At 41.0% G+C, this 18,548-nt stretch overlaps 1 long non-coding RNA gene across 1 annotated transcript; it reads right to left on the bottom strand.

Annotated features, from left to right (window-relative positions):
• Positions 1 to 1,119: 1,119 nt before the first annotated feature.
• LOC117759541 lies at positions 1,120 to 18,160 on the bottom strand. Its single transcript, XR_004613504.1, has 3 exons — positions 18,149 to 18,160; positions 11,299 to 11,302; positions 1,120 to 1,246 (listed from the first exon to the last, which is right to left on the bottom strand). It is a non-coding gene; the product is annotated as an uncharacterized LOC117759541 (long non-coding RNA).
• Between the last annotated feature and the right edge of the window lie 388 nt (positions 18,161 to 18,548).

Here is an 18,548-nt window from a genome sequence, read left to right on the forward strand (position 1 = left end):
CCACACACATGACCGTACGTTTGTCACCTAAATCATCCCAATAAAAAATGAACTATGAACGTGAACTAGTTCATTTTCATCTGCATGAACTAAACTTGGAACTCGTTCTTTTTAAGTGTGAACTGGCTCAACACTGCTTCTACAGATGGGCTCAGATTCAGATTTCACATTTAATTGTGTAAAGGTTTGGTTGTTTGTTTGATTTAGAAAAGAAAAAAGTTTTATTCACAAATCCTATATTTGCTAAAAAAAAAAAGAGCAAATACTAAGATGCCCCAATTGTTTAGGATAAAGGTTCTTTGAGTTTGATAAAAAATGTTCTAAATAACATCATCCTATGTTTGCTTAGAGCAGTGGTTCTCAAACTTTTTCTGTCATGCCCCACTTTGGAGCTAGAATATTTTTCATGCCCCACCCGCTCCCCTGCCCCAACAAACTGATGACAAAATGGGCCAAGTTTAACATGTGTATTTACATAACATACACATGAACATTAAATTCATACATTTAAATTCATTCATTCAAACTACTTTTTGTGACATTTGTCGCTTTTTAAAAAAAATGTTGCAATAATTTTGCACTTGTACTTTTGGTGACATTTATCATTACATTCCTCCATCAGTCTGTACTTTTTCAAAAATAGAGAAAAAATAAATTCAATTATAATCACTTTTTTACAAAGATGATAAAGCTCAACCAAAAAGAACACAGGCATGTGACTGGGGTGTAATGTTTCTAAGTGTCTTCTTAATTTGTTGGGTCTCATACTGTCAGCTGCCAGAGTTTTCAGACATAAAATACACACTGGTCTCTCCTCATGTCCTCCTTCATACACTGTGAACCCAAGAGCAAGACAGGCTTCATCGTACTTTCTTTTCAACTTGGTTTTGGAACACTGTGTCTTGTTTGTCACTGACCTGCTGCTTCACGTGAACGAGCTCTGATCTCACTGTGTGTGTGTCTCTCTGAGCGAGTGAGTGGGGGCGGAGCCCCGGGGCCTGTGTGTGTGCGCTGTCTGCGAGCACACACACACACACACACACACACACACACACACACCCGCTCCTGGTATTTCATGCTGGCCTGATACGATGATGATTTAACAACCCTCATTGTTGAGAGTGGATAAGTGTATGAATGCATGTAACTATATTTGTTCAGGAGGAGGTGCTGTTGCGCCTCATATGGCATGGAGTCACATGTGACTGATGACACCACTACCTTATAAGGGGGATGTTTACCCTCTCTCACCCTGTACCTGACTCTCACGGAGAGCAGCAGGTTGTGCACAGTTCTGCAATAAACAATGCCACGAGATTGATGGCTGAAGAGACAAACGTCTGAACGTCTGTTCATCCCTTAGAATTATTATTTCACTGTGCAGGTAGGCAGAAGGAATAAGCCTACCTGTTAACACTCATGTTCACGTTCAACATATGAAAACTGATTCGTAAAGTTCACCGTTCGCGAAAAATATGCGCGACATGCACAACCCTGTACAGGGAGCCACTGCAGAGGGGCTGAAGACCCGCATGCGGCTTCAGAGCCGCGGGTTGCCCTGGCTACGGCGAAAGAACGATTTGTTTACTGTTCCGCCGTTAAAGAGATGCGGACGTCAAAACATTAGGTCGGCTATAACATTAGTTCCCCATCACATTTCCCCCTTCCGGTCGCGCGCCCCACCGCGCGGGTTATGTTATAGTTCACTGTGATTAATCTGATTAAAAATTGTGATCGTTTGATAGCCCGAATATATATATATATACAGCTAGCGCTGCGGTGTTGTTGCTTCGTAATGGTAGCGGTCGTCACAACAAATTGTGGTGGTGGCAATTTCTGTGAATCACGCACAAAGTCAAACACTTCTTTCTGTAAATTTAATTCAGCATCTGCAGATGGACTCACAGTACACATCACCTGATTGACATGTACAAATAAGCAAATAACAGCAGAGAAATATGTGTTCTTATAACCCACAGCCCCCTCCCATTTGGTATGTAAAGGTATTTATTACCCTCCTGGTGTCTTAATCAGTGGAGGAGACATCCTGACTTCACGTCTCTGTGTACGACCCCTACACTAAAAAAAATAAAGGTTGTAGTTAGAACCAAAAGTGGTTCTCGGCTGTGATGCCATAGGGGAACCTTTTTAGGTTCTTCATTGGTAAAGAACCTCAATGGATTATTTAAAGAACAAAAATTTAAGGTTCCACAAAGAACCGTTTCTTTATAGGTTCCCTGAAAATTGGGTACTTTACAAAACCAAAAGAGAACTAAACTAACTAAACTAAATTTCTCTTGGGATCAATAAAGAATCTATCTATCCATCCATCCATCCATCCATACATACATACATACATACAGTGGGGCAAAAAAGTATTTAGTCAGCCACCAATTGTGCAAGTTCTCCTACTTAAAAAGATGAGAGATGCCTGTAATTTTCATCATAGGTACACTTCAACTATGAGAGACAGAATGGGGGGAAAGAATCCAGGAAATCACATTGTAGGATTTTTCATGAATTAATTGGTAAATTACTCTGTAAAATAAGTATTTGGTCACCTACAAACAAGCAAGATTTCTGGCTCTCACAGACCTGTAACTTCTTCAAGAGGCTCCTCTGTCCTCCACTCGTTACCTGTATTAATGGCACCTGTTTGAACTCGTTATCAGTATAAAAGACACCTGTCCACAACCTCAAACAGTCACAATCCAAACTCCACTATGGCCAAGACCAAAGAGCTGTCAAAGGACACCAGAAACAAAATTGTAGACCTGCACCAGGCTGGGAAGACTGAATCTGCAATAGGTAAGCAGCTTGGTGTGAAGAAATCAACTGTGGGAGCAATTATTAGAAAATGGAAGACATACAAGACCACTGATAATCTCCCTCGATCTGGGGCTCCACGCAAGATCTCACCCCGTGGGGTCAAAATGATCACAAGAACGGTGAACAAAAATCCCAGAACCACACGGGGGGACCTAGTGAATGACCTGCAGAGAGCTGGGACCAAAGTAACAAAGGCTACCATCAGTAACACACTACGCCGCCAGGGACTCAAATCCTGCAGTGCCAGACGTGTCCCCCTGCTTAAGCCAGTACATGTCCAGGCCCGTCTGAAGTTTGCTAGAGAGCATTTGGATGATCCAGAAGAGGATTGGGAGAATGTCATATGGTCAGATGAAACCAAAATATAACTTTTTGGTAAAAACTCAACTCGTCGTGTTTGAAGGAGAAAGAATGCCGAGTTGCATCCAAAGAACATCATACCTACTGTGAAGCATGGGGGTGGAAACATCATGCTTTGGGGCTGTTTTTCTGCAAGGGGACCAGGACGACTGATCCGTGTAAAGGAAAGAATGAATGGGGCCATGTATCGTGAGATTTTGAGTGAAAACCTCCTTCCATCAGCAAGGGCATTGAAGATGAAACGTGGCTGGGTCTTTCAGCATGACAATGATCCCAAACACACCGCCCGGGCAACGAAGGAGTGGCTTCGTAAGAAGCATTTCAAGGTCCTGGAGTGGCCTAGCCAGTCTCCAGATCTCAACCCCATAGAAAATCTGTGGAGGGAGTTGAAAGTCCGTGTTGCCCAGCGACAGCCCCAAAACATCACTGCTCTAGAGGAGATCTGCATGGAGGAATGGGCCAAAATACCAGCAACAGTGTGTGAAAAGCTTGTGAAGACTTACAGAAAACGTTTGACCTCTGTCATTGCCAACAAAGGGTATATAACAAAGTATTGAGATGAACTTTTGTTATTGACCAAATACTTATTTTCCACCATAATTTGCAAATAAAATCTTTAAAAATCCTACAATGTGATTTCCTGGATTTTTTTTTCTCATTTTGTCTCTCATAGTTGAGGTATACCTATGATGAAAATTACAGGCCTCTCTCATCTTTTTAAGTGGGAGAACTTGCACAATTGGTGGCTGACTAAATACTTTTTTGCCCCACTGTACATACATAATCAGGAAGATAGATAAAACTCAGCAAGAGGTTGTTGAAAAGTTTGTTGAAAATCTACAATTGTAATTTTTAGAAAACTAAAACTAGTTATTTTGAAATCGACCCGCTTAAACCAAATTCTTGCTCCTCAGGAAAACCCATCAAGTATTTCCCTTAGAAAGACAACAGCACATAAGTGATGAAATGAAAATTATTTGAACAAATAAAATTGAAAAAGAAATTCAGACCAGTGTTTTATTTTTAAGAGTAGTTCAACCTCACAATGAAAGTAGAGACCTTACCTTGACAACAGTATTTTTCCCATTGTGTTGGTGATCAGAATAACAGTTTTAGCTTTTCATTAAAACATATGTAAAAGCAACATCAAGTTAAACATGTATGGTTGAACATCTAAGTAACCATCCAGAAAGGAAGATGTGATATAATAAAAAGGCAGCAGCCACGTCAAAGAAGATGTCCACGCTGCCATCATCAAGAAGCATCTAAATGCCATCCATCTTCACAGTGATGGCCCGCTCTGTAGGAGGGAATTGATTCATGCAGTCACTCAGAACACATGTTGGTGCCGGATATACTGGATCCTGTAAAAAACAATAATAATAAATAATGAGACAGGTTGTTAAAAACAAAGTTTAAGCTATTCGGACTGCCCCCACTGCTAAATAGATCCTAGAGAAAACAAGTTGACTCTCTCTAAATTAATGTTATGTTTTTTAAGCATCCTCAGCTCCTCAAAAATGCTTTTCCACAGCAAAGTAATCTCCACAAAAACAATATGTCTCCTGCACCTTGAGTGCTATGGACTGTTCCATCCCCATCGGTGCTCAGGCCCTAATGACTCTACATCAGGGGTGCCCACACTTTATAGGCTTGTGAGCTACTCTTGAAATGACCAGCTCAACAAGATCTACTGACCAAATAATGTTGGTATCTACCCCCCCCCCCCCCGTACAAAAATGTACTGAAATAAGAACAAATGAAGGTTACGCTACATTGTTTCAAAATCAATTAAGAGATTTAAACTAAAGGTAACATGGAGCTATAGTTGTAACTCTTACTTAAATTACTATGTACAGTAGGCTCTCTCTCAAAGTTCTTTGCTTTTAGCTGTAAAATAGTTTCTAGTTCCAGTCCATGTGTAGAAAACGCAGGTGTGGTCTCTCTGTCCCTCTCTCATAGATTCAGACTGTCCATTCACTTCCCTGCATGTAAAAAGCACAAGAAGCAATCGAGCTAAGAAACCAAACTAACCAATAGAACTGTACATAGTCCTGAGCACACATACACAGCAGAAGCTACAGCACAATAGAATACATTTCAATAGATTTAGAATAGCACAGCAGCAGCACAGGCACCCATACACCAGCAGAGCTATCCGTGGTCCTGAGCACATAGCAGAAGCCACAGCACATTTAGCTTACATTTCAACAGATTTACAGTAGGGTACCTACCTTATTCTGACGATTTGCACTGAATGGAGTCAGCCAGGGATGCATAGTCCGGACAGTAGCTGCTGATAGCCAGCCTCAAGCACACTTCCAAATGATCATCAGTCAAGGTGGAACGGTATTTGGACTTAATAATCTTCATGTGGGAAAAGGCTGACTCGCATAAATAAGTGGAGCCGAATAATGCAGTCAAGGAGGTAGCACATTTCCTCATGTTGGGGTACTTTTCCTCTGTGAGTAAGTTCCAGAATTGTCCATGAGCCCTGGACTTAAGCTGAATGCCAGCTTGTAGTGTCAAAATCTCATCCTCCACTCCAGATGAGTTCAGGTGAAACAGTGTTGCAATTTCTGATTGGAGTGAATCAACCTCAGCATCTTCTCGAAAAGGGTAGCACATGAATGTAGCGACTGGCTCCAGTAAAACAAAGTCTTGAAAGCGTCTGTCAAACTCTGACAGACAGTTCTCAATCTGCTCTATGTAGCGTGCACTATCAAGTTGCACACACGCCTTGCCTTGCGTCTCCAGCTCTGATGCAAGGTTCTGGAAGTTTGCCAAATCATGGCGCTGCATCTTTGAGGACAGATGTTGCATTTTCCGTTTGAAAGCATTAACTGAGCTGATCATATTGATAACGGTTTTGTCTTTTCCTTGCAGCTCTACATTAAGGTCATTCAACATGTTGGTCAGATCGGTTAAAAATGCTGAGTCTAGCAGCCACTGATCGTCATTTAGTTGGTTGTATTCTGCATGTTTAGCTTCACGGAAAAACTCTTTAATCTCCGGACAGAGGTCTCGAAATCTTTGCAGGAATTTCCCTCGACTAAGCCATCTCACATCAGTGTGTAGCAATAACTCAGAGTACTCACAGTCAACCTTCTCCAGATGCGCACGGAATAGCCGTCTTTGAAGAGATCTGGCGCGAATAGAACAGGTGATCTTCATTGCCACATCCATTATCTCTTTCATGTTGAGCATTTTTGCGCATAACGCTTGTTGGTGTATTATGCAATGGTAATTGAGGAAGTCCGGGAAAGCATCGTCCTCCCGGCACTTTGCAATAAATCTATTTGAGCAGCCAACCATCGCGGGCGCTCTGTCCATGGTGATGGACACCAATTTGCACACTGGGAGCTGGGTTTTCTCTTTAAAGTTTTTGAAAGACTGAAAAATGTCCTCTCCTCGCGTGTGTTCTTTCATGGGCAGTAATGTTAACAGCTCCTCTTTTGCAGTCATATCGGGAAACACCATCCGAATAAAAATGCACAACTGGGCTGTGTCACTCACGTCTGTAGATTCGTCAAATTGCAGTGAGAAACACTCGCAGTCCGCGATATCCTTCCAAAGTTGCTCGGTTAAATCCACGGCTATGGCTTCACTGCGCCGTGTAACTGTACTTCTTGATAGCTGGAGAGCTTTGATTGAAGATAATATTTCTGCTTTGTTTTTAAAGTCTCTGAACAACGAGTCAGCTGCTTCAACGAATGCCTCTTTTACCATCTCTCCGTCTTGGAAGGACTTCTTGTTCTTAACAATGCAGTGACTCACCCGGAATGATGCTTCGGTGGCTGCCTTCGCTTTTGTGGTCAGCTGTGAGAAAAATGACTGCTGTCCGGACAACTGGGATTTTAGTTCCTTCACCTTTCTCTTTCTCAGCTCGCTTTTCGGAGGGAAGTCAGTGTCGTAGTTTTTGTGAACCGTCCGAAAATGCCGCTCCACATTTCCCCTCTTTGGAGTAGCAATGGTAGACTGGCAGATGAGGCAAACGCACTTCGAATATGATGATGTGAAAAAAAAGTCCTCCTCCCATTCCGTATGGAAGTGGTAGGTTTTTGACTTCTTACTTGGTCCAGCTCCCCCACTCATTTTTATACCCTTTCTTAAGTTTAGAAGAAATAAATCGACTTGGTAGCTTGCTAGACCCTGTGTCCGAATTCCCAGTGTACACACTTGTAAGTGTGGTTTTAACCTCAGTGGGCGCGTCGGTAAATACGTCGATCACGATCGACCGGTCGATCGCGATCGACGTATTGGGCACCCCTGCTCTACATGATATGTAGTATAAATTAGCATTAACTCTAAGGATCCCAGTCAATTTTGCAATTTCACCTGTCTTATTTATTTGGCAATAAGCAAAATGTTTTTAAAGAAGCACGATAAACCTTTCCCAACAGTTAGGCAAGGAGGCTGGAAAAAAATGCATAAATACAAAAAAAAAAAAGAAACCTGTTGTTCCTGACCAATCGACCAAAGGATGATCAGATTCTGATGAATGAGAAAACACAAGTATTGTTAACCACATAATCTATAGCTTTTAAAACATGAATTTGAAACCTTAAAATAGAAATAAATTTTACTTTTGAATAATTCGAACAACAAACACAAAACTCGAAATAATTACAGAACGTGAGACAGAATACTTCACCTTATCAATAATAAACAGCTGTTGTGCATCCCCTTTGAAGACTGATGGTAGGAGGAGTACTACAGCATTGACAATCTGGCCTTAAAAAAAGCAAAGACATTGTAAAGACAAAGGGGATATTCTCAATAACACAAAATTTCAAGATTTCAAATTTAAATTTAAATTCATTTATATATATAATTTAGTTTTTTTAAATGATTACTTACCAGCCCATGTTAACTGATGCAGCTGTGCAGACTGCAGGTCAAACAGCAGCGCAGAGCTTCACACTCCTCTGTGATCTGCAGTGCTAGTAATAACTTCCGGAATGATAAGTTACACAGTTTGAACAAATCTGGCAAGAAATCACACTGATAATTTTAACCTTTAAAATAGGCCCAAACACTAAATATATAGTAAATAGTATCAGTGATACTATCAGTTATTGTGTTAAATTAATTGTACACTTAGCCTTAAAAATGGAAAAAGCAACTAATTCTGCATACTTTATTATTTGTTGAATTGTGTGTCGGTCATGGCCTTCACTTTAACAGCCTCAAGAATGGTGGCTAGTGGGTAATGTTAGCTAACACAGCTAACGCTAACGTAGCTAATGCTAACGTGGCTAACGCTAACTAGCAAGCTAATGCATAGTTTGCTGTTTCATCAAACGATGTGAGAAAAAAAAAATTACAATGAGGTAAAAGTGTGATTCTGTGTGAAATTGAATCACAGTTAACTAAGTCTCCACCACAGATAAATAATGTCATCACATTGTTTGACGGAATTTACCGTGACTGTGGATCTCCAGCTCCAGACCAGAGGGCGGGAAACAGACAAAATGGCGAAATTACATTCTTCTTCTCTCAGAGTACCAAAAGTGGAGCTAGGTGTGTTTTGAAGAACTCTTCTTTTGAATTCAGTTCCCCAAAGAACCATAAACAGCAAAAAAAGGTTCTTTAGCGAGAAAAGGTTCCCCAGAGCACACAAAGGTGCTCCAGAGCACTTGTGAAGAACCAGTTTTTCTTAGAGTGTAGAGTGAGATCCCAGATGTGAGATCCCAACCATATGCAGAGAGATACCATAAAGTTGAGGCTTCAAGAGACCATAAAGTTAAAGTCTCTGAGCAATAATCGTAAACCTAAAGTTGTCCTTCTAGATAAACAATTTGGTCAGTCTTCCACATACACGTCTGCTCATGCAATATCCCATCCAGAAATGACAAAACTTCCATTACAGAACTTAACTAGAGGTAAGTTACCCTGAAACTATATGTGTCAAGTCATTTTTAATATGTAATTGTGGTAATTTACCATTTAATTAACACATCTAATGAACAATTTGAAGCAAGTTAACCACCTCATATCAGTTTTCACATCACTTCGGTAAAGAGTTGTGTGTTTGCTTGTCACTTCATAGTAATTTTAACAAGTTAATATTAATAAGCTACATGTGCAAGTTACATGTGATAGTAACTATATAATGTTTCACAAATGATACAGGCTTGTGTAACAAGCGTTACTATTACCACCTCGTTTTTTAGCCTGTTAAGGAAACACAGTGAAGTAGATTCAGTGCAGATGTCTAATTACATCACAGTTAAGATATGATTATAATCTCCACACACTGCTGTTGTAAATAGAGCTGATATTTATTATATATTCATCTTTTCTGACACAGAGAGAAGTCGAGGGACTTGATTGACCCACCTCAACTAAAGATGATGTAGTGGAAAATTCAACTGACCAGTGTCTAAGGTATTGGAAATCCCCCTGACCAGGTGTCTCACTGCTGTGATACTGTCTACCTGACAGGATGGAACCCTTACTTGGCGATGTCTCACTGCTATGACCTTGATCAACAGGGTGCATGCCCTTATTTGGTGATGTTTTTCTTCCAACTGCTACAGCGGACGGACAGGCACAGATGATGATCTCATATCTTTCATGTCTTTTTTCATATTATGTTCTATGTAACGCCTCTTTGTATAAGTTCTGGCTTTTGTGAACTTGCAGCCAGTTCCATTTTGAGCACCCGTGCTTGTTGTGTAACCTCTGCAGAGCTTACTATTATAAAGACTCAAAGGCAACTCCAGTCTGAGAATTTCATTATTTCAAATCTCAAGATGAATTTCCATCACAATGACCTGCAACTGCTTACAGTTGTCAGTCATTGTTAAGTGTCATGAATCATGTGAGTTAATTTCTATATTCATTATGGTTGGTAAAAATAATAAGAACATCACCTCTTTTCTTCCTCATCTCTACGATCCCACTTTATCTAATTTTTCTCCATCCATTTTAACACTTGTACAGGCCAAGTGTGTGTATTACATTCAAACAAATGTGTTTAACTGTTTAACATTTTATAATTTGAATAGTGTCCACCTTAATGTGTTTAATGTCCCTTCATGTCAACTATAACATCATCATCATCTACAATAACACCTGCTCTACATTTCAAAAAATTCAGTTCACATTTGCACAACTTGAGTACTTATTGAATGTTATAATTCACTTTTAAATGTGAATATCAATTGAAAGAACAAGCAACTCATACAATACAGATAAAACATTAAGAATTATTGGAGATAGGGCAAAATAATTAACAGTCCGACAGATCAATCAAATGCTCCTGTTAAAAATCTATGCACTCTATTAGCGATTGTGTGTTTTACTTTTTTTTGTGTCAAGATAACTGTTGTAGTGGCCGTTTTACCTTGTTCTACGTTCAGATGATGAATACAGACCATTTCCCATTTACTTGTGTCCAACAGAAATACAGAAAGGGTTTATTTGAACGTTTCCAGCAAACAGGTTATAAACACCCCTTAACTCGGCCCATTACCGACTTGGTGATACATATAGTCAGAATATCCATTATATGTCAAATCAACATAAATATTTAGTCACACACAAATGCAGCTTGCTTAGTGGCTCCTACACCTGTGTAATATTCACAAGACTTTCTCAGAGACTAATAACGTTTGTATGTAACAATGTAACACATTTCTAAAGCTGGAGTGAATAATGTACAAAATTTATAAAATCTAATAAAAATCCTGCATCATTTATTTGAAATTTGGGTGCACAGGTCTACCCTGGTCTTTGCATCAAACTTTGTCTTCAGACACAATTGATTTTATTTTGAATTGAATCTCTTTTGTTGTTATTTACTGTGAGTAACTGATGGTTGAATGTTCCCTCTTTATGAACTGAAAACATCTTTTCTCAGGATGTGTCATTCTGTTTTGGACAGGAAATGTATAAAAGTGTAGAGTGTTTTAATGGAATACTGAGAAAGTTTAATAACAACAATAGGACAATTGAAGTTCAAATTATGAGGCAATTTCAGCAGAGTCAACAGTGCTGAGTTTGCCAGTATTTTGGGAGGACAAATGGTTGGAACTTTGACACGCGATGACACAGCTGATATGCTTTATGTGAAGCACAGTGTTTTGGTGTCAGCAGAAAGACTTCTCTTGGAAAACTGTACAGTGGTGCCACTCTCTCCATTACAACATATTATCTTGGATGAGCTTGACAGGCAAATGTTGAAATAAATTGCACTGTTTCTAATTTTTTTCCTAGCATTGACCTTTGCTCATGGTATACAATGTAATTCATTATAGCACACTTACTTACATAAGGGAAATCTATATAAGCTACAATTTCAGATTTTATATTTATTTTAAGGCTGGTGTACTTATGCCAGATATTTTAGTTGGTACCTTAGTTAGTACCTTTTAGAAAAGGTGTTACCTCTGCACCACTGAGTGAAACTATCCTGATTTGCATTTGTAAAGCTCACAGCATTGTCATTTACATGTGAAAGCCTCCCCTACACCTAGGGGGGTCACCTGCCAACATTCTCAGGCTTGTAAAACTGCCAGAAACTGGAACCCTGCGTCAATTCCCAGCAGTTCCTGGCAGTTTTCTGTGCTGCCTGCAGATTCCTGTGAACAGCCGTTAACCTGAAATTCCACCAAAATTTGCAGCGACACTAACTGACCCAAATTCTTCTTTTCATGCAGTGAGTGAGCTGTCAACTTTCATCACATGAGAAGGAATAATAAGATGATAGGAGTTGAATTCATCAGATTATTTGTTGCTCCCTGATGGTATCATAGCTTCCATGCAAAAATGAGTGAGAGTTTTTGATCCAGGTTCACAAACAGTTCCAGGCTCAGTGTGTTCTCAAGCAAAAATGTGACATCCGTCATAGTATGACTGAAGATAATATAATAAGGAATGTGACTGTGCAGGAGATTTAAAAAATGTGAAATAGTTTTGTTGCGTGCAGTCTGCTTTTGCCCCAGGGGAAGACACATAAAAAGATTTTTTGAGCACAAACCCTGGGGGAGCTGAGCCGGCAGGTGGAACTGGGAGGACTAGAACCAGTCTTCTCAGAATGCATTTAGGGGAAGCCATCACCATTCTCAGTGTGGATGTGTTGGAAAAGTCTATTTTGCTCAGGAATGTTTCTAAATGTGTGAAATGACCTAGAAGTATATCAGCAGCTGACAAAATAGGTATTGATTCCAATTTATTTATCTGGAGCTGTTGCCATATTTAAACCAACTACCTCCACCTACAACCTTGCTTTTGCACATAGGGATGTGGTCTATAGGGAGTGCCAGAATTCCTTTTCCACACAGGGTCTCACTGCTGAGGCAGCATGGGGCTCACTGCAGCTTTCCAGTTTAAAATCTCAACATTAATTCCAGATTCTTATGAAATAGATACATCATGCAAGGTCAATGGCCACAACAATTGTGAAGTAGTAATCATAAATATAACAAATATACAACTCACCAAATTAGGTAATTTATCCCATTCGCTCTACAACCAGGAGCCTCTTTAGGAGGGAGCAGGGAGGAAAATGAAACTGATGGAAGAAGATCACGCTTCGAGGGCCAAGATGCCTTGTCTTCGCCCTCATTTTTTTTCTATCCTGAATTTATATTTTATTTGAGCTCTCCTTTCTTAGGCTTATTGAATCAAAATTATAGATTGTGAAAAGATTGTGAAGTTATTAATTGTTAAATTTACAGCAACAGCAACTTCAATTCATTTTGGATCATAAAGGAAAATAGAACTACAGTAAAATGTCTATGAATAATCTGAACCACTGTTAGAGGTACATGTGAGATAGTGATTCTGTAACTTGTGTGTGTAACAATGTAACACATTTCTAAAGCTGGAGTGAATAATGTAAAAAATAAATAAAGTCTAATGAAAATCCTGCATCATTTACTTGAAATTTGTGTGCACAGGTCTACCCTGGTGTTTGCATCAAACATTGTCGATATATCGAAAATCTATCGTCATCTCGATATCAACGTGCGTGATAGACGTATCGCAAAAGACGTTATCAAACATGTGGAGGTGTAGAAATTTCGTGGACGACTCTGCATCGATGCAAGTCTGTGTCTGTCGTTGTCTGTTTCCTCCTCACTCCTCTGACCTGCGCTTTACACTTTAATAATAAACACCATCACTGATCACAAGTTATTATGATGCGAACAGGACTGACATTTACTTTGTGTTTTTTTGATTCTCTAGAGTTTATGAGACACTTGTTTAAGCACACTGTGCACGCATTCCAGTTTCACACAACCCGGAGTCATGATCCAACATCAGTCTAAACTGAATGAATGTCAAATCAGTGTGGAGAGCACTGACCACTGTTATAAACTTACTAGTCAGATTATTGAATTGAAAACGATATTTTGTAAATAACAGCAAAATTCTAATAACAGTAACAGTCTATAATACTTTTTAAAGCACTTTCTAAATAAAAAGAGAGTTCATATTTGACCGATTTTATTAATTGATGAAAAAGCTGCCACGTGCAGTATTGTAGAAAATTGTGCATGTGATACATTGAAAATCATCGAGATGCATCTCAATGCATCGATGCATTGTTGTGACTCGAATCGTTGACTGCGGAATCGTACTGGAATCGAATCATGAGGCTAGTGAAGATGCACACCGCTACAAACATGTCAACTTTACTCTGCTGTTACCAATTTTCCTGCCCCTCCCCCCAAAACACATAACAAGCTAGCTAGCTAGCTACAGTAGCCCACCTTAGAGACCACATAAATGCACAACATACCTGTTAATAGAGGTGAGTAATTACCATAGACCAGGGGTCAGCAACCCGCGGCTCTGGAGCCGCATGCGGCTCTTCAGCCCCTCTGCAGTGGCTCCCTGTACAGTGTTGTGCATTTTTCGTGAACTGAACAAATCACTTTTCATATGATGAACGTGAATGTGAGTGACGTTCACTCCAGCGAGTGTGAACGCCAAATGAATTAAACGTAATATCAATTTATTTGCAGCTGCTTGAAGAATCTTTGAATGAAACCTATCAAGAAGTATGTATCAGACTTATATGCATAATACAATATTCTGTGATATCACATATACAACATTTGATAATTACAAATTTTTGTATCAACTTTTGCTGGTAAAAAAGCAGATTTGCTGTAGTTTTGATTGTCAGTGATGATCCAAACCTGAATTTGAAATTAAAGCACCAGAAAATATAGATATACTGATCACTTGTATCTCATAGAAATATCATTGCAACACGAATCAAACTTATAAACATCACACAGAATCGAATAAACAGTCTTTGCTTAGCCTAGTATAATTATTAAGCCCAGTTGTGTTACCCGTCCATGAAAAAAAGGTTGATGTGCTGTTCGTCCAGTGAAGTCGTCTTGTTGGACGCAGGCTTTTAGCAGTCTGCTCCAGTCAGGCCTGCTTGAAGGTTGGTAGAGCTTGGATTGGGAGGAGGTTTCATTGGTGAGATGAGCTGCAAGCTGCACCTCTCCTCCATTGAAGTTGAGCAGAAAGAGAGGTGGGCTCCTCTCGGAGAGTTGAGTTGAGTTGAAAGAGCAAGTGAGCTGGACAGCCTCACTTCTCCTCTCGGAGGGTTGCGTAAAAAGAGGAATCGAAATAAGGACAGAAGAGAGGGGGGACTTGGCTTATATTGGCCTGGTGACCTGGGTCATGGGGCCCAGACTGACCAATAGTGGTTGAAACTTGTGTTCCCGGTCGGTTTTCACACCTCTGTGTGATGTTGACGCACCCTGGGAGACTGAGTTCTGGCTGCTCTGGTTTCTCCAGAACAAAGAACATGTGCTCCAGGCTTGGACTACACATGTAGGCCGAACTGTAGTTCACAAATACCAGGTCCCAACACCCCTTACCAATTGCAGCAGGCGAAGGAGTTAGTGGAGGGTAATCCGGATGTCTTTTAATTCCTACCAGGCTGCACCCACCTAGTGGAACATGAAATATGCACCCAACCGGGAAATACTGTGAACCAAAAGCTGTATCGGGTTCCTGAGGCCTGCAAGAGACTGATTGATGAGGAGCTAAGGAAGATGTTGGAACTGAAGCTAATTGAAGAGTCCAAAAGTGCCTGGTCAAGCCCCATTACCTAGCAGACAAGCCAGACAAAACAGAATGTTTCTGTAATGATTTCCAAAAAGTAAACGAAGTGTCTGAATTTGATGCATATCCCATGCCTTGTGTCGATGAGCTTATTGAAAGCCTGGGAAATGCATGATTCATAACCACCCTTGATCTCATGAAGGGGTATTGGGAGGTTCCCTTGTCCGCAGGGTCAAAGGAGAAGACGGCCTTTGCCACCCCTGGAGGCTTTGGCAGTACTGGGTGATGCCCTTTGGTCTGTTTGGAGCTCCCGCCACATTCCAGCGCTTGATGGATCAGGTACTGAAACCCCACCAAGAATATGCATCTGCCTATTTGGATGATGTTGTGATTCAGAGCTCAGACTGGGAAAGTCACTTACCTCGTGTGCAGAAGGTCCTGGAGTCCCTCCGACAAGCAGGCTTGACAGCGAACCCCAACAAATGTAAGCTGGCCTTCAGTTAGACAAACTACTTGGGGTAAACCATCGGGCGGGGCCTTGTCAAACCCCAGGAGGCAAAACTCTGTGCTATCCAGGACTGGCCAAAACCGATGACAAAGAAGCAGGTGAGATCTTTTTTGGGCCTTGCAAATTATTACAGTCGATTCATCCCTGCCTTTGCTATGGTAGCAGCCCCTCTCACAGAACTGACACTACAAAGAAACACTCCTGGATAGTGACATGGACCCCGGGGGCGGAAGAAGCGTTTTGCAACTTGAAGAGGGCCTTATGTTCAAAACCGGTCCTTACTGCCCCCGACTTCAGCAGGGAGTTTGTGGTCCTGGCTGATATCTCGGAGATGGGTCTGGGTGCTGTGCTTGCCCAGATCATTGAAGGTAAGGAACACCGAGTCCTTTATTTGAGTCGGAAACTGCTGCCAGAGAGAAGAATTATGCAACGGTAGAGAAAGAGTGCTTAGCCATAAAAGGGGCCCTGGAAACACTCAAATATTACCAGCTTGGAAGGAGGTTCAATCTAGTGACGGATCAGTCCCCTTTACAATGGATGGCTAAAAACAAAGAGACAAACAGCAGGGTAACTAGGTGGTTCCTAAGCCTAGAGCCATGTAATTTCTCGTCGTTCACAGGCCAGGACGGCACCATGGAAACGCAGATGCTCTGTCCCGCCAAATGCCTTCTGGTCCTCATTCACCCTGCCGGGGACGTCAGGCCCAGGGAGTGGGATGTGTGGCATCACAAGGGGCCATGTAGTGGAGGGTTGCTACATCCCCATTCAAGATTGGCAGCCACACCACAGAATGGCCGCCAATGCACACACTACAGATCCCAGAATCCCTCACCACTCACCCAGGTGTAAGTGCTTAAGACACCTAATTGAGGTTGGACTGGAAAGCTGCAGGGAGCAGAGGAGAGGAGCAAAGGGACAGAGAGCACATGGTTGGATGGAGCTCAGAAACACCTTTGACTGGATAACTACTTAAAGGAAAGTACAGAACCAGACTGTGAACCAGTGTTGTGCCATAATGCATTAAACGTGATACCATAAAATGGTGTGCCTTTCGGCATTCAATAAATTTGGTTATCAAAATAAAATATTAAATGTTAATATTGTATTATTAATATTAAATAATAACTTTAATTGATTAAAGTTACCTCGGGGCACCACCCTTCAAAAGAAGGGAAAAGATAGCCAATTTATTGAATAAAGTCTCATAAAGGTTCTAACTACAAATTTGGAACTCTGATTAACAATTAAATTAATAACTATAACCAAAATTACCATATAGATAGTTAGCTAAGTTGAAGGATATGGAGTTCTTGACAGTGTAGAGGTTGGCAAAATTCACTTATGCAACATTAATGAAAAAACATTTGTGAAAGAAAAACATTTATTATGAATATAATAAAGTATAAAAACACAAATTACTAACGGTCTAATTGCTAAACAAAGATAGGTATGTGTGTATACATGTGTGTGTGTCTGTGTGAGTCAGCATGCTTTCAAGATGGTCGCTGGCCAAAGAGATAACACCCTTCCCCCACCTATTGGAATGTTTACGACCTGCAGAGATAATGAGGTGAAGAGTTATGCGTGTGTCTGTGTGTGTGCCAAATTAGAGAAAGTTACTAGATTGGATGCAACGAAAGACTGTGAAGAGCATAACAGACTAACATTACTTTCTCAATAACTTGTAACCGTGTTACCCGTCCGCGGAAAGGGGAAAAAGGAAGTTGCTGTGCAGTTCGCAGTTTTGTGTCGTCTTGCTGGTTTCTGTTGAGCTGGGTAGCTCAGTTGCTGGCGGAAGTTTTCAAGCAGGACGTCGAGTCGCTGCTAGGACGTTGGTAGAGCTTGGAGGGCGAGGAGGTTTCCTTGGTGAGATGAGCTGGAAGCTGCACCTTTGTGCTCCTCTCGAAGAGTTGGATGGGAAGAGAAGATGTGAGCTGGAGAAGAGGCTCAACAGCTTTCCCTCCTGTAGAAGGATCGTAGGAAGAGGCAGAAGAGGCTCGACAGCCTTCTCTCCTTGGAGGGAGTGTAGAAAGAGGAAGAAGAGTTGGATAAACCTGGCTTTATATTGGCCCGGTGACCTCACAGGTCATGGGGTCCAGAGTGACCAATGGGAGTTGAAACCTGTCTCCCTGGAGGGGTTTTCACACCTCTGATGCCCCCTGGGAGACTGAGTTCCTTGCTCTGGTTTTTGATGGCCCCTGGGAGACTGAGTCTTGGAGGAACATGCGGCTTCAGGCTCTTGACTGAACATGTAGGCCGAAGTGTGGTTTCACACAAAGAACCATGGCCCAACACCAGTGGACATTCTAAGTTGAGATTTCTTCTAATGCTGTTCAGTTTAAAGAACCTTTATCTTCACTGGGACTTTTTTGTTTGTTCTAGGATTTTACTTTGGATAAAGTGAATTACCTGAGTTGCCTGTTCATAAGAAGAATAAAGTTTCACCTTCGTTTTTTTAACCTTTGATTTTTGCCTGTTTTTCTAAATTATATTGCACCACCCCACCCTAGCCTGCCCTAGTGACCTCTCATGGCAATACACACCCCACTAGTCGTCCCTAAAGTCTCTAAAAGTAGAGTAGGAGCCAGAGCTTTCATCTTTTAGGCTCCTCTCCTGTAGAATCATCCCCCACTTTAAGGGCAGAGGATGTCACACCTTGTTAAAGCCCTATGAGACAAATTGTGATTTGTGAATGTGGGCTATACAAATAAAATTTGATTGATTGATTGATTGACTTTTAGTTCGGGAGGCAGACACCATCTGTATGTTTAAGAGTAGGCTTAAAACCTTCCTTTATGATAAAGCTTAA

This window comes from Hippoglossus hippoglossus, chromosome 3 (assembly GCF_009819705.1).
Source record: "Hippoglossus hippoglossus isolate fHipHip1 chromosome 3, fHipHip1.pri, whole genome shotgun sequence".
NCBI classification, from domain to species: Eukaryota; Metazoa; Chordata; class Actinopteri; order Pleuronectiformes; family Pleuronectidae; genus Hippoglossus; species Hippoglossus hippoglossus.